The sequence below is a fragment of the Hyla sarda genome, chromosome 1, assembly GCF_029499605.1.
Source record: "Hyla sarda isolate aHylSar1 chromosome 1, aHylSar1.hap1, whole genome shotgun sequence".
In the NCBI taxonomy this organism is placed as follows: Eukaryota; Metazoa; Chordata; class Amphibia; order Anura; family Hylidae; genus Hyla; species Hyla sarda.
This window is the reverse complement of record NC_079189.1, coordinates 212115694-212131336: the sequence shown is the minus strand read 5'-3', so window position 1 is coordinate 212131336 and position 15643 is coordinate 212115694. Positions and strand designations below refer to the sequence as shown.

Below are 15643 nucleotides of genomic sequence, written 5' to 3'. Positions count from 1 at the left end.
AAGATTTTTAGGTTTTAAGAAACCACTTTTAAAATTTTGGATCGCTTATCCACTATAACTACCCTGGACTATAAAATTCCTGGTTAAACCCTTCAACCTTATTTTGGTGATGAATAGCAGAGCTCTGAAGTTCTCATTAGATTTCACGTTAATTATAAACTTACGCCCAATGACAGAAGGGCGGTCATGCCGAAAATGCCAGCCTGTAAAAACAAAGTTCACAAAACGTACATCTGCACCAAGGATCCAAATGTAACACTTCGCTCAGCTATAGGAGGGGTTACTCCTTCCCTAACTATCCTCCTCCAGGTAACAGCTGCTCTCTTTTTATGGGTCATGCAGTCAGGAAGAGGTTAGCGCTGGAGTCATTTCCTGGTTTTCATTATTACTGGCAATGTTCCCAGGATGAAAGCTGATAGTATCCTTCCCTGTAGCTGGTATGGGCAGTCCTAGCAGTAATAAAGGTGCACAGACTCCTACAAGGAAACCTGTTCTATGGCACTCATAAGAAAAAGCACAGGCTTGTTTGAGGCATATAAAATGCATTCGGAAAGTTTTTCGTCTTTTTTACTTTTTCACATTCAGTTATGTTGTGGCCTTGAGCTAAAATAAAACAAATAAAAAAAAATACCTCCCCATAATTCTGCCCTTAATACCCCATAATGTCAAAGTGGAAACAGAATTTTGTTTCATATTTTTCCAAGTTTATTAAAAAAGAAAAACTTATTTTTTTTTCATAAATATAAGTATTCAGGCCTTTGCTATGACAACTAAAATTAGATCTAGAGGCCTCCCATTTCTCTTGATCGTCTTTGAGATGTTTCTACATCTTGATTGGAGTCACCTGTGGTAAATTAAGATGATTGAATATGATTATATAAGATCTCACAGCTGACAATGCATATAAGAGTAAAATTCAAGCCCTGAGATGGAATAAACTGCCTGTAAAGCTCAAATCAAAAGACTTCAGAGGAAGACAGGATAGTCCAGCACTGTCCGGAACAAGTCAAAGTGATCCACGGATACTTCAAGAGAAGATCTTTATTGTGACCAACATGCAACGCGTTTCGCTGCGCATGTGCAGCTTCATCAGGCATGAAGCTGCGCATGCACAGCGAAACACATTGCATGTTGGTCACAATAAAGCACATCTCTTCCCCCTCCTTCCTGTAGGATTACTTGGAATCCTGCACATGAAAGCGCTTTCTTAAATAGTTAAATTAAAAATAAACATGTGGGGTTCCCCCTTTTTTAGCATGAGCCCTGGCTTAGTAATTGTCTCTGTCTACGAGACATATTCTACTACTAAGCCTGTAAAGTAAATTAAAAAAATACTACATGTAAAAAAATAAAATAGAAACATTTTATTGGAGAAAAAAACACTGGTCATCGGCATAGTCCACACAATCCAGCGTAATTCACCATATAATATCTGAAAGGTATCTGAAACGAGAAGGAAAGAAAAACACAAAAAATGGCTTAGTACATCATAGGCATTCTCCCTGAAAACAGCCTCACTTGCTAACCCTTGTTCCTGTTTGTAGCTTCGCCTCTAGTGACATCAACACTAGAGGCAGGGCTACACCAGACCAGATCCAGAATAGGAACAAGGTGGGTAAGTGGACTTCTCTGGCCACAGTATACAGAATACAGCCATCTATACATTACCACTTTTGTTGCCAAGGTTTAGACATTAATGGCTGTATGTTGAGTTATTTTAAGGGGACACAACATTAAACCCTGCAATACAGACTGTGCACTCACTACTTGTAACAGAGTGACATTTCTTCAGTGTTGTCACATAGAAAGATAGAATAAAATATTTACAAATATGTGAACGGGGTACTTACTTATGTCTAATTCTTAGACACTGTATACATAGACTAAACAGTGTAAGGTTAGGTTTCCTCACAGGTTTTTTTTCTGTTTTTTTTTGTTTGTTTTTTTTTTTTTGTGGAAAACTGACATGACAGTTTTTGAGCCGAAGTCAGAAGTGGTTTCAGAAGGAAGTATACCTCCTTCCTTTATATTTCCACTTCCTTTTCAATATACTTCGGACTTTGGCTCAAAAAAAACACCAGAAAAACTGTGTGGAAACCGACCTAGCCTAAGAGTGAACCAAACTGATCTAAGTGGTTTAGGTTGTTTGACAAATCTGCTGCAATGATAGACTGTCTAGTCTAACACTGGACATACACTTACAATAACTGCTAGAAGAATGTTTATTCCGAGGACAGTTATTTCTCACATGCTCCCCAAAGCTTACTAATTTCTCTATAGTCAATCGGATTCAAGGACAGGTTATTTTACTATAATACAACAGAAATCCTTTAAAAATGTAACTTTTAATTGTTCTTATTAAAATATATCTACCAAGATTGGACAAAAAACATATAATCACCCAACTTATTAGTTACAGGTATATGTGCATTCACATCAATGCATTTAATGGCAATAATTTATTAAAGTCCAACCGACTCTTTTTCTCGGTTATTGCACCAAAATTTTAGTCGCAACGTCTGTGTGATTAATTATGCGACCACATTTTAGTCACACAGCCAACATTTTAGAAAACACTCGGAGTGTTTTTTTTTCACTCTGAAATGGGCGTGTTTTATGCAAAAATGGGCATTTTACCGACAAAAAAAAACAATCATTCGAGAAAAAGTATAAGTTTGCCTCATACAATAACCAAGTGAAATTCCAAAGATTTTATGATTTCTAACATGGGCCATTGTGTTCTTTGTGAAAGTAACTTGTTTTATAACCTGAAAACATTTTGTACAGTTCAACACTTTTATGAATAAAATATTGAATGCTTTTGTGATAGTTAATGTTTATATATTTTTTCTTTTTAACACATTTTCAATATTAGGTTTAAATCAATTTAACACCCAAGCTAATAAACAAGGATAATTGTTGTAATGTTTGAAAAATTATAACACATGAATACTTTTGATTCATGGAAACATTTTAAACAAACAAGTCTAAACCATTTTGACTCATACAACTAATTTCTTTAGCTCGGAGTTTGTGCGACACAATTGACTAGTGCGACACAAAAAAAAGCGCAACAAAAAAATAACCGACATGTGTGACAGAATAGGAAATAAGCCTGAAAAAAAAGGCGAGTGATATTGAAATCACTCCAGAAAAAACACTCCACTCTTAGTAAATCAGGGCCAATGTGTGCATAGGCATATAAAAGTCTCTATAACATAGAACAACTCAAAGAGCATGCCAGTGATGTAGGAGCAAAAAACAGAGGTCATATAATAGCGTATATACAGAAATGATCATACAATGGTCATGTAAAAAAATATATACAACATTTGTTCATATGTCATAAAATAACGGACTTACATGTAGAAGTCAGAATCAGGGGGTGGTAGGAGGTGCTCTTCTACAGGTAGGTGTCAACTGTAGTCACTAGGAAGAAATTGTTCAGGATGTAAATAGCCTCACTGATTCTCCTATAGAGGGACCTTTCCCTACCCATCAATGGAGGAGGTGCCCCCACTTCAACCGTCGACAATCCACTCCCTCAATTCTAGACTAAAGCATGGTTTATGGGATATGCCTACACCCTATGATGATGCATTGTCATAACGTAATAGTCAAATGACCAAAATAATAACATAATAGTCCACCCCAAAACACAGTGATACTAAAATCTAAGTGCATACATATATACTAAAAAGCTTTAACCCCTACGTGTTTCCCTCCACAAACAGATGCAAAAGTGGGGTTCCTCAGGAGGTACTAAACAAAAGTACTATGCATTCTCAGAAGACACCACCCTGATGAAACAGTGCTGGGCTGATAGTATAGCATAGGGCATGCTCAATGATGGTCTTGCATGCCTGAAGACCTGGCATGCAAGACCATCATTGAGCATCCCCTATGCCATACTATCAGCATAGGGGGCGTAGGTGCTGATAGGTGTACATGGGTGACAGAGGGGTGTTGGGGGTGTACAGCAGTGTACATGGTTGACAGGAGTGTAGAGGAGTGTATAAGGGTAACAAAGGGGTGTACATGGGTGACAGGTGTGTAGAAGAGTGTACATGGGTAACAGAGGGGTGTAGGGTGTGACAGGAATGTACATAGGTGACAGATGGTTGTAGAAGAGTGTACATCGGTGACGGGGGCATAGTGGGTGACAGAGGGATTTACATGGGTGACAGAGGAGTGTACATGGGGCAGAGGGGTGTTGGGGGTGTAGAGAAGTGTACATGGATGCCAGAGGGGTGTAACGGAGTGTACATGGGTGGCAGAGGGGTGTAGAGGAGTGTTCATGGGTGGCAGATGGGTGTACATGGCTGACAGATGGTTGTAGAAGAGTTTAGAAGGGTGACAGGGGACGTAGGGGGTGATGGAAGGGTGTACATGGGTGACAGTGGGGTGTAGAAGAGTGTACATGGGTGGCAGAGGGGTGTAGAGGAGTGTACATGCGTGATAGATGGGTGTACATGGGTGACAGAGGGGTGAATAGTGTACATGGGTGACAGGGGGTGTAGGGGGTGATACAAGGATGTATATGGTTGACAGAGGGGTTTTGGGGATGTAGAGGAGTGTACATGGGTGACAGGAGTGTAGAGGAGTGTACATGGGTAACAGAGGGGTGTAGAGGAGTGTACATGGGTAACAGAGGGGTGTAGAGGGGTGCGCATGGGTGACAGGTGTGTAGAGGAGTGTACATGGGTGACAGAGGGTGTACATGGGTAATAGAGGCGTGTAAGGTGTGACAGGGGTGTACATGGGTGAAAGAGGGGTTTAGAAGAGTGTACATGGGTGGCAGAGGGGTGTAGAAGAGTGTACATGGGTGACAGAGGGGTGTAGAAGAGTGTACATGGGTGACAGGAGGCGTAGGGGGTGAAAGAGGAGTGCACATGGGTGACAGAGGGATGTTGGGGATGTAGAGGAGTGTACATGGGTGACAGGAGTATAGAGGGGTGTACATGGGAAAGAGGGGTGAAGAGGGGTGTACACGGTTGACAGGTGTGTAGAGGAGTGTACATGGGTGACAGAGGGGTGTACATGGATGACAGAGGGATTTAGGGAAGTGTACATAGGTGGAAGAGGGGTGTACAGGAGTGTACATCGGTGATTGATGGGTGTGCATAGGTGGCAGATGGTTGTAGAAGAGTGTACATGGGTGACAGGGGGCATAGGGGGTGAAAGAGGGGTGTACAGGAGTGTACATGGGTGACAGAGGGGTGTAGAGGAGTGTACATGGCTGATAGATGGGTGTACATGGGTGACAGAGGGGTGTTGGAGTGTAGAGGAGTTTACATGGGTGACAGGAGTGTACATGGGTAACAGAGGGGTGTAGAGGGGTGTACATGGGTGAGAGGTGTGTAGAGGAGTGTACATGGGTGACAGAGGGGTGTACATGGGTGATAGGTGTGTAGAGGAGTGTACATGGGTGACAGAGGGGTGTACATGGGTAACAGAGGGGTGTAGGGTGTGACAGGGGTGTACATGGGTGATAGAGGGGTGTAGAGGAGTGTACATGGGTGGCAGAGGGGTGTAGAGGAGTGTACATGGGAGACAGGGGGGCGTAGGGGGTGAAAGAGGGGTGTACATGGGTGACAGAGGGGTGTTGGAGGTGTAGAGGAGTGTACATGGGAAACAGAGGGGTGTAGAGGGGTGCACATGGGTGACAGGGGGGTAGAAGAGTGTACATGGGTGACAGGGGGTGTAGGGGGTGAAAGAGGGGTGTACATGGGTGACAGAGGGGAGTTGGGGGTGTGGAGGAGTCTACATGGGTGACAGGAGTTTAGAGGAGTGTACATGGGTGATAGGTGTGTAGAGGAGTGTGCATTGGTGACAGAGGGGTGTACATGGGTAACAGAGGGGTGTAGGGTATGACAGGAGTGTACATGTGTGACAGATGGTTGTAGAGGAGTGTACATGGGTGGCAAAGGGGTGTAAAGGAGTGTACATGGGTGATAGATGGGTGTACATAGGTGACAGATGGGTGTAGAAGAGTGTACATGGGTGACAGGGGGCATAGGGGGTGAAAGAGGGGTGTACATGGGTGACAGAGGGGTGTAGAGGAGTGTACATGGGTGACAGGAGTGTAGAGGAGTGTACATGGAAAACAGGGGTGTAGAGGGGTGTACATGGGTGACAGGTGTGTAGAAGAGTGTACATGGGTGATAGATGGGTGTACATGGGTGACAGAGGGGTGCAGAAGAGTGTACATGGGTGACAGAGGGGTGTAGAGGAGTGTAAATGGGTGATATATGGGTGAAAGAGGGGTGTAGAAGAGTGTACATGGGTGACAGGGGGCGAAGGGGGTGAAAGAGTGGTGTACATGAGTGACAGTGGGATGTTGGAGGTGTAGAGGAGTCTACATGGGTGACAGGAGTTTAGAGGAGTGTACATGGGTGACAGGTGTGTAGAGGAGTGTACATGGGTAACAGAGGGGTGTACATGGGTGACAGAGGGTTATAGAGGAGTGTACATGGGTGGCAAATGGGTGTAGAGGAGAGTGCATGGTTGATAGATGGGTATAGAAGAGTGTACATGGGTGACAGGGGGCGTAGGGGGTGAAAGAGGGGTGTACATGGGTGACAGGAGTGTAGCGGAGTGTACATGGAAAACAGAGGGGTGTAGAGGGGTGTACATGGGTGACAGGTGTGTAGAAGAGTGTACATGGGTGATAGATGGGTGTCCATGGGTTACAGAGGGGTGTAGAAGAGTGTACATGGGTGACATGGGTGTACATGGGTGACAGAGAGGTGTAGAGGAATGTATATGGGTTATATATGGGTGACAGAGGGGTATAGAAGAGTGTACATAGGTGATATATGGGTGTACATGGGTGACAGAGGGATGTAAAAGAGTGTACATGGGTGACAGGGGGGCGAAGGGGGCGAAAGAGTGGTGTACATGAGTGACAGATGGGTGTTAGAGGTGTAGAGGAGTCTACATGGGTGACAGGAGTTTAGAGGAGTGTACGTGGGAAACAGAGGGGTGTACAGGGGTGTACATGGGTGACAGGTGTGTAGAGGAGTGTATATGGGTGACAGAGGGGTGTGCATGGGTAACAGAGGGGTGTACATGGGTGACAGAGGGGTGTAGAAGAGTGTACATGGGTGGCAAAGGGGTGTAGAGGAGAGTACATGGGCAGGCCCGTCGCTACAGGGCAGGCAAACCATGCAATTGTTTGGGGCCCTGAGCTGGCTCGGGGGCCCCGAGCACAGCCAGTGCTTGCCATGCATGAAGCATGCATGTACAGTATATAATGTGTACAGTGTGTTGTGTGTGTATGATGCATGTACAGTATGTAATGTGTACAGTATGTGTGTGTATGATGCATGTACAGTATGTAATGTGTACAGTGTGTGTGTATATAATGCATGTACAGTATGTAATGTGTAGTGTGTTGTGTGTATGATGCATGTACAGTATGTAATGTGTACAGTATGTGTGTGTGTATGAAGCATGCATGTACAGTATGTAATTTGTACAGTATGTTGTGTGTATGAAGCATGAATGTACAGTATGTAATGTGTACAGTATTTGTGTATGAAGCATGCATGTACAGTATGTAATGTGTACAGTATGTGTGTGTATGAAGCATGCATGCACAGTATGTAATGTGTACAGTATGTGTGTATGAAGCATGCATATAGTATGTAATGTGTACAGTATCTGTGTGTGTATGATGCATGTACAGTATGTAATGTGTACAGTGTGTGTGTATATATAATGCATTTACAGTATGTAATGTGTACAGTGTGTGTGTATATATAATGCATTTACAGTATGTAATGTGTACAGTGTGTGTGTATGATGCATGTACAGTATGAAATGTGTACAGTGTGTGTGTATGATGCATGTACAGTATGTAATGTGTACAGTGTGTGTGTGTGTGTGTATGATGCATGTACAGTATGTAATGTGTACAGTATGTGGTGTGTATGAAGCATGCATGTACAGTATGTACTGTGTACAGTATCTGTGTGTGTATGAAGCATGCATGTACATTATGTAATGTGTACAGTATGTGTGTGTATGAAGCATGCATGTACAGTATGTAATGTGTACAGTATGTTGTGTGTGTATGAAGCATGCATATACAGTATGTAATGTGTATTGTGTGTATATATAATGCATGCAGTGGCGGATCCAGGGGGGGAAACGGGGCAATTGCCCCGTCCCGTGCGTGCGCCCATTGGAAAGTAACGCAGAGGAGCGGAGTAGTGTACAGGACATGCGCTGGCCAGCATGGTAAGTGACCAGCGGCACATCAGCTTCAGTGCTCCGACCATCGCTCCTCCAGTCCCTGGACCTACTGCTATGGTGGCCGGGCCAGAGGAGCAGTGGTCGGAGCACTGAAGTAGGGCAGTAAACAGGCACTGTATGGCTGGAGGCTGTATGTCTGTGGGGGAACATACTACACCTAATGTGGGGGGACTATACTGCACCTAATGTGGGGGAACTATAGCCTAATGTGGGGAGAACTATACTGCACCTAATGTGGGGGAACTATACTGCACCTAATGTGGGGGGAACTATACTGCACCTAATGTTGGGGGAACTATACTGCACCTAATGTGGGGGGAACTATACTGCACCTAATGTGGGGGGAACTATACTGCACCTAATGTGGGGGGATTATAGCCTAATGTAGGGAGAACTATACTGCACCTAATGTGGGGGGACTATACTGCACCTAATGTGGGGGAACTATAGCCTAATGTGGGGAGAACTATACTGCACCTAATGTGGGGAACTATACTGCCAACCTAATGTGGAGAACACTATACTGCCAACCTAATGTGGAGAACACTATACTGCCAACTTAATGTGGAGAACTATACTGCACCTAATGTGGAGAACTATACTGCACCTAATGTGGAGAACTATACTGCACCTAATGTGGGGAGAACTATACTGCACCTAATGTGGAGAACTATACTGCACCTAATGTGGAGAACTATACTGCACCTAATGTGGAGAACTATACTGCACCTAATGTGGAGAACTATACTGCACCTAATGTGGAGAACTATACTGCACCTAATGTAGGGGGACTATACTGCACCTAATGTAGGGGGACTATACTGCACCTAATGTAGGGGGAACTAAAGGCCTAATGTAGGGGAACTGTACAGAACCTAATGTGGGGAACTATACTGCCTAATGTGGGGGAACTATACTGCACCTAATGTGGGGGACTATACTGCACCTAATTTGGGGAGCTATACTGCACCTAATGTGGGGAGTTATACTGCACATAATGTGGGGGACTATACTGCACCTAATGTGGGGGAACTATACTGCACCTAATGTGGGGGAACTATACTGCACCTAATGTGGGGGAACACTGCTAGCCTAATGTGGGGAGAACTCTGCTGCACCTAATGTGGGGGAAACTCTGCTGCACCTAATGTGGGGGGAACTCTGCTGCACCTAATGTGGGGGGAACTGTGCTGCACCTAATGTGCGGGTCTTGTATCGACGTTCGCTCACGTCGTGCTCCCAGCATTCAAGGGCCGGCGATACTACATCCTGACGCCGGCCCTAGAGCGTGACGTGCGTGAACATCAGGGGGGGGGGGGGGGGGGGGCCTCCATGTCCATTTTGCTTGGGGCCCCCAAATTCCTTCAAACGGCCCTGTACATGGGTGATAGATGGGTGTGTTGGGAGTGTAGAGGACTGGAGTGTACATGGGTGACAGGAGTGGAGAGGAGTGTACATGGAAAACAGAGGGGTGTACATGGGTGACAGGTGTGTAGAAGAGTGTACATGGGTGATAGATGGGTGTACATGGGTAACAGAGGGGGGTAGAAGAGTGTACATGGGTGACAGAGGTGTAGAGGAGTGTAAAAGGGTGATATATGGGTGACAGAGGGGTGTAGAAGAGTGTACATGGGTGACAGGGGGCGAAGGGGGTGAAAGAGAGGTGTACATGAGTGACAGTGGGATGTTGGAGGTGTAGAGGAGTCTACATGGGTGACAGGAGTTTAGAGGAGTGTACATGGGTGACAGGTGTGTAGAGGAGTGTACATGGGTAACAGAGGGGTGTAGGGTATGACAGGGGTGTACATGGGTGACAGAGGGTTATAGAGGAGTGTACATGGATGGCAAAGGGGTGTAGAGGAGAGCACATGGGTGATAGATGGGTGTACATAGGTGACAGATGGGTGTAGAAGAGTGTACATGGGTGACAGGGGGCGTAGGGGGTGAAAGAGGGGTGTGGTGTACATGGGTGACTGAGGGGTGTTGGGGGTGTAGAGGAGTGTACATGGGTGACAGGAGTGTAGAGGAGTGTACATGGAAAACAGAAGGGTGTAGAGGGGTGTACATGGGTGACAGGTGTGTAGAAGAGTGTACATGGGTGATATATGGGTGTACATGGGTGACAGAGGGGTGCAGAAGAGTGTACATGGGTGACAGAGGGGTGTAGAGGAGTGCAAATGGGTGATATATGGGTGACAGAGGGGTGTAGAAGAGTGTACATGGGTGACAGGGGGCGAAGGGGGTGAAAGAGTGGTGTACATGAGTGACAGTGGGATGTTGAAGGTATAGAGGAGTCTACATGGGTGACAGGAGTTTAGAGGAGTGTACATGGGTGACAGGTGTGTAGAGGAGTGTACATGGGTAATAGAGTGGTGTAGGGTATGACAGGGGTGTACATGGGTGACAGAGGGTTGTAGAGGAATGTACATGGGTGGCAAAGGGGTGTAGAGGAGAGTACATGGGTGATAGATGTGTGTACATAGGTGACAGATGGGTGTAGAAGAGTGTACATGGGTGACAAGGGGCTGTAGGGGGTGAAAGAGGGGGTGTAAATGGGTGACAGAGGGGTGTTGGGGGTGTAGAGGAGTGTACATGGAAAACAGAGGGGTGTAGTGGGATGTACATGGGTGACAGGTGTATAGAAGAGTGTACATGGGTGATAGACGGGTGTCCATGGGTTACAGAGGGGTGTACATGGGTGACATGGGTGTACATGGGTGACAGAGAGGTGTAGAGGAGTGTACATGGGTTATATATGGGTGACAGAGGGGTATAGAAGAGTGCACATGGGTGACAGATGGGTGTACATGGGTGACAGAGGGGTGTAGAAGAGTGTACATGGGTGACAGGGGGGCGAAGGGGGTGAAAGAGTGGTGTATATGAGTGACAGAGGGGTGTTGGAGGTGTAGAGGAGTCTACATGGGTGACAGGAGTTTAGAGGAGTGTACGTGGGAAACAGGGGTGTAGAGGGGTATACATGGGTGACAGGTGTGTAGAGGAGTGTACATGGGTGACAGAGGGGTGTACATGGGTAATTGAGGGGTGTAGGGTATGACAGGGGTGTACATAGGTGACAGATGGGTGTAGAAGAGTGCACATGGGTGACAGGGGGCGTAGGGGGTGAAAGAGGGGTGTACATGAGTGACAGAGGGGTGTAGAAGAGTGTACATGGGTGACAAGGGGCTTAGGGGGTGATCGAGGGATGTGCAGGGGTGACAGAGGGGTGTACATTGGTGACAGAGGGGTGTACATAGGTGACAGAGGGGTGTACATAGGTGACAGAGGGGTGTAGATGAGTGTACATGGGTGGTGGAGGGGTGTAGAGAAGTGTACATGGGTAGCAGAGGGGTGTAAGGAATGTACATGGGTGATAGATGGGTTTACATGGGTGACAGAGGGGTGAAGAGTGTACATAGGTGTGTGTACCCTGAATATAATACTGGCACACACTGTACCCCTGAATATAATACTGCCACAAACTGTGTCCCTGAATATAATACTGCCACACACTGTACCCTGAATATAATAGTGCCATACATGCGTACACATCATATATACATATATACCCCCTCTTATCCTCTGTGTCCTCATCATTCCTTATCACCCCCATAATGCCCTGCCAAACCTCTCATCACCCACATAACCCCCCTGCACCTCTCATCACCCCCATAACCCTCTGCACCTCTCATCAACCCCCTGCACCTTTTATCACCCCCATAACCCTCTGCACTTCTCATCACCCCCCCCCTGCACCACTCATCACCTCCATAACCCCCCACCACCTCTCATAACCCCCCCCCTGCACCACTCATCACCTCTATAACCCCCCACCACCTCTCATTAACCCCCCTGCACCACTCATCACCTCCATAACCCCCACCACCTCTCATTAACCCCCCTGCACCACTCATCACCTCCATAACCCCCCCACCACCACCTCTCCTTACACCCCCTGCACCACTCATCACCTCCCCCCCCCCCCTCCTGCACCACTCATCACCTCTTATCATTCCCATAACATACCCCCCCCCCCCCCCCTTCCAGCACAAGTTCACCTACCCTGCCGGGGATTGGTTTAAACCACGTGAGGCTTCTGCTGCTCCTTTCACTGCACTGCACGGGAGGATGAAGGAGATGGTGCAGGGACGTAGGCAGGGACAGGTCAGGTGATTGGAACGTGACGTCTCTACTCCAATCAGCCCTTTGCCTGTCCGGCCCTGCCATAATTCTTAAGGGGCCCGCACCCTAGAAATAGGTAATTTAATAGAAATGTGCGGGGCCCCCGGGCTATGAGGTCCGGTCATAGTCCTTGCGGGCACCCAGCGGTCAGTGAATGACAGTTGCAGTCACTCACTGACAAGAAGGGCCGCCATCAGGGGGGTACAAGTGAAAATCCAGTAAAAAAAAAAAAAGGTCCAGGGACGTCCGGGCCTCCTGAGGCTCTGGGCCCCATACAGGTGTATGGGTTGTACCCCCCTGATGGCGGCCCTGTCGGCAGATAAGAACCATTTGGCCCATCTAGTCTACCCAATAATCTGAATCCAGTCAATAGTCCCTGGCCCTATCTTATATGAAGGATAGCCTTAAGCTTATCCTATGCATGCTTAAACTCCATCACTGTATTTGCAGCTACCACTTCTGCAGGAAGGCTATTCCACACATCCACTACTCTCTTAGTAAAGTAATACTTCGGCAGATAAGAACCATAAGAACAGTCCTCACCCAATCAGGTTAAGGGATACTCCACTGGAAAACATTTTTTTAAATCAACTGGTGCCAGAAAGTTTAACAGATTTGTAAATTACTTTTATTTAAAAATCTTAATTCTTCCAGTACTTATCAGCTGTTGTATAATCCAGAGGAAGTTCTTTTCTTTTTGAATTTCCTTTCTTTCTTCCTTTCTTTCTGAGCACTCTCTGCTGACAATTTTGCCATGTCAGGAACTGTCCAGGGCAGGATAGGTTTTCTGTGAGGATTTGCTAATACTCCTAAAATGGACAGAGGTGTCAGCAGAGAGCACTGTGGTCAGACAGAAAGGAAATGAAAAAAATAAATAAATAAAAAGAACTTCCTATGTAGCATACAGCAGCTGATAAATACTGTAAAGATTACGATTTTTTAATAGAAGTAATTTACAAATCTGTTTAACTTTCTGGCACCAGTTGATATAAAAACATTTTTTATTTCCAGTGGAGTACCCCTTTAAGTCAAATCTGCCTCTACCCTAGTGCCCTGGGACAGGGAGGAGACCACAATAGTTAGTTTAGCTTTGCCTTGGCCAGAGGTGAGGAAACTGCTCCCACAGCAATGTCCTGCCCCCATTCATTCAATGAGGTAGACCCAAGCATCGTCCAAAGCTAGTTGCAGTTCTTTCTAGCGGATTGTGGTGCCAAGGTGAAGTCACCGTTTAAGTGGTGTTTTAGGGCAAGAGCCCACTAGCACTTGGATCTAGGTGTGGGAATCCTCATGGTCACATCTATCCCCATGACAGACTCGCATCTGGGGCCCCTATGCCAGATGCCCTCAAGCAAGTGGCATTGTGGCTTCGCCCAAGGAAACGTAGGTGAGGGAGAGAACCTTTCAAGCTTCCACGGACTTCTCCTGTGAAGACCTTGGCAGTATGCACGACTAATGGGACCCTGTCAACTAAGAACCCAGCTTGTGTCTGCCATGCCCAACTAATTTGTCTACAGCCTAGTACCCCCCAGAGTGAAGAAAGTAGGGACAAGCCAGGACAGAAACTCTTGTGGTGGCCCAGTATGGGAGGTGTTACCCTGTAACCATGCTGCCCTGTCAGACAGCCTCCTGCAGTGTCCCCTGGGCCTCCCTTTCACTTGTTCCCATGTACATATGTTTCACCAATTGTTGTATTCTAAAATATGTAAAGAGGTGTTATAACTTTAAGAAGATTGTCATGTGAGTTGTCATGTGATTGTTACCTAGGAAGTATCAGTGACCAGATGACCCAAAGTTGGCCAATGGGCTCCCTGCTAGTCCTCCCCATATAAGCCCTGGGAGGAGCTAGCTCTCTCTCTTCCTGCTGAGGTCCAGTCAAGTTGTGCCTAAGTGTGTGCCCAAAGTCATAGGAAGCCTCAAGTCCAGTCTGTAGCCACTATTTATAAGCAATCCACAGTCAAAATCTTGTCAGTCATCAGTCACAAGTCAAGTTAGTCACAGTCATCATTTGTCAAGTCAACGTGGCCTGCATTAAATTGACCCCATCTACTACAAGTCCCAGCAAGTCCTTAAGGTCTCTGAGGCACTGGTCACCTCCGTGGGCCCTGGCTGGACTGTATAAACTTTTCCACCTGTCTAACCTCAGTAAAGCTACCGTTGTCCGTAACTTGGCGTCGAGTCATTATTGCCCCGTGCCTAGCCCAGGATCCAGCGGTATACCTTGAGGACAAACCACGCCCTCGTGTCACGAATACAAGGGGTTAATGTCATCTGCCCCTAGGGTAATTCCACCTGCCCTTTGCATCAAACCCCATACCACACTCTGTAAGCCTCTGAGCCCAAAAGCCGAGCAATGGAAACATAGTGCCAAAGTTAAAGTGGTTTTCCACCATAAGGTGATTTTACTACGTACCTTGCAGGCAGTAATGGACATGCTTAGGAAGGATCTGCGCTTGTCTTGGAGCTTAATGGCTATGTTGTGAGATTACCATAACCCTGTGGCTAGCTTTTTGTGTATTGGTATTTCCTGTTTGAGTTTCCTTCTTTGCCTACAAATCCCATAACTCCATTTTCTTCACTCCCACACATCAGCCACACCACCCATTGAAACATAAATGATCTGCATCCATTCAAAATACCTGTATTATTCAATCAGGGTGCCTACAGCTGTTGCAAATATACAATTAGTTGTCGATTGATCTCTCTCCCACCAAGCGATTGCTCCACCCATTGAAGCAGACAGGCTGCCCATCATCACCTTACTAGTGATGTCTCGGCCGCATTGCAACCTGGGAAAAATCTGAGACAACAGTCATTTTGTATGCTGTTAAAAATAAATATTGGGGTGAAAATCACAGAAGAATTGTGAGAAAACCGTCACACACTGGTAAAGACACTAACTTTACAGCCCCTGTAGCGTAGTCAAATAAAAAAAATCCTGGAATACCCCTTTAAATCAGTCTCTACTAGACTGCTGTGGCTGCTCACCAAGTTCACCTGTACCTGTGTAATGAGATTACTGCAATCTATTCTCTGATATCTGAACTGTTACCTATGAATTTTGGTCCTGTAACTTGTTTAGTAAACTTATTTAATGGTTATTCAAAATCTTTGCATTTAAGGATTTTTTCCACAGGATTTGGATACCAATGACAGCTTCATTTGTAGTGGTGGTAAATGAGATTGTCAGCAGGACTGCCACCACCAA

The 15643-nt window shown here is 46.0% G+C and overlaps 1 long non-coding RNA gene across 1 annotated transcript in view; it reads right to left on the bottom strand.

Annotated features, from left to right (window-relative positions):
- Positions 1-699: 699 nt before the first annotated feature.
- The window catches only part of LOC130362979 (uncharacterized), a 46672-nt gene continuing 31728 nt past the window's right edge, over positions 700-15643 (bottom strand). Inside the window, exons 2-3 of the long non-coding RNA XR_008891669.1 lie at positions 3364-3429; positions 700-844 (exon numbers count right to left, since the gene is read on the bottom strand). This is a non-coding gene — a long non-coding RNA (uncharacterized LOC130362979). The remainder of the gene's footprint in view (positions 845-3363; positions 3430-15643) is intronic.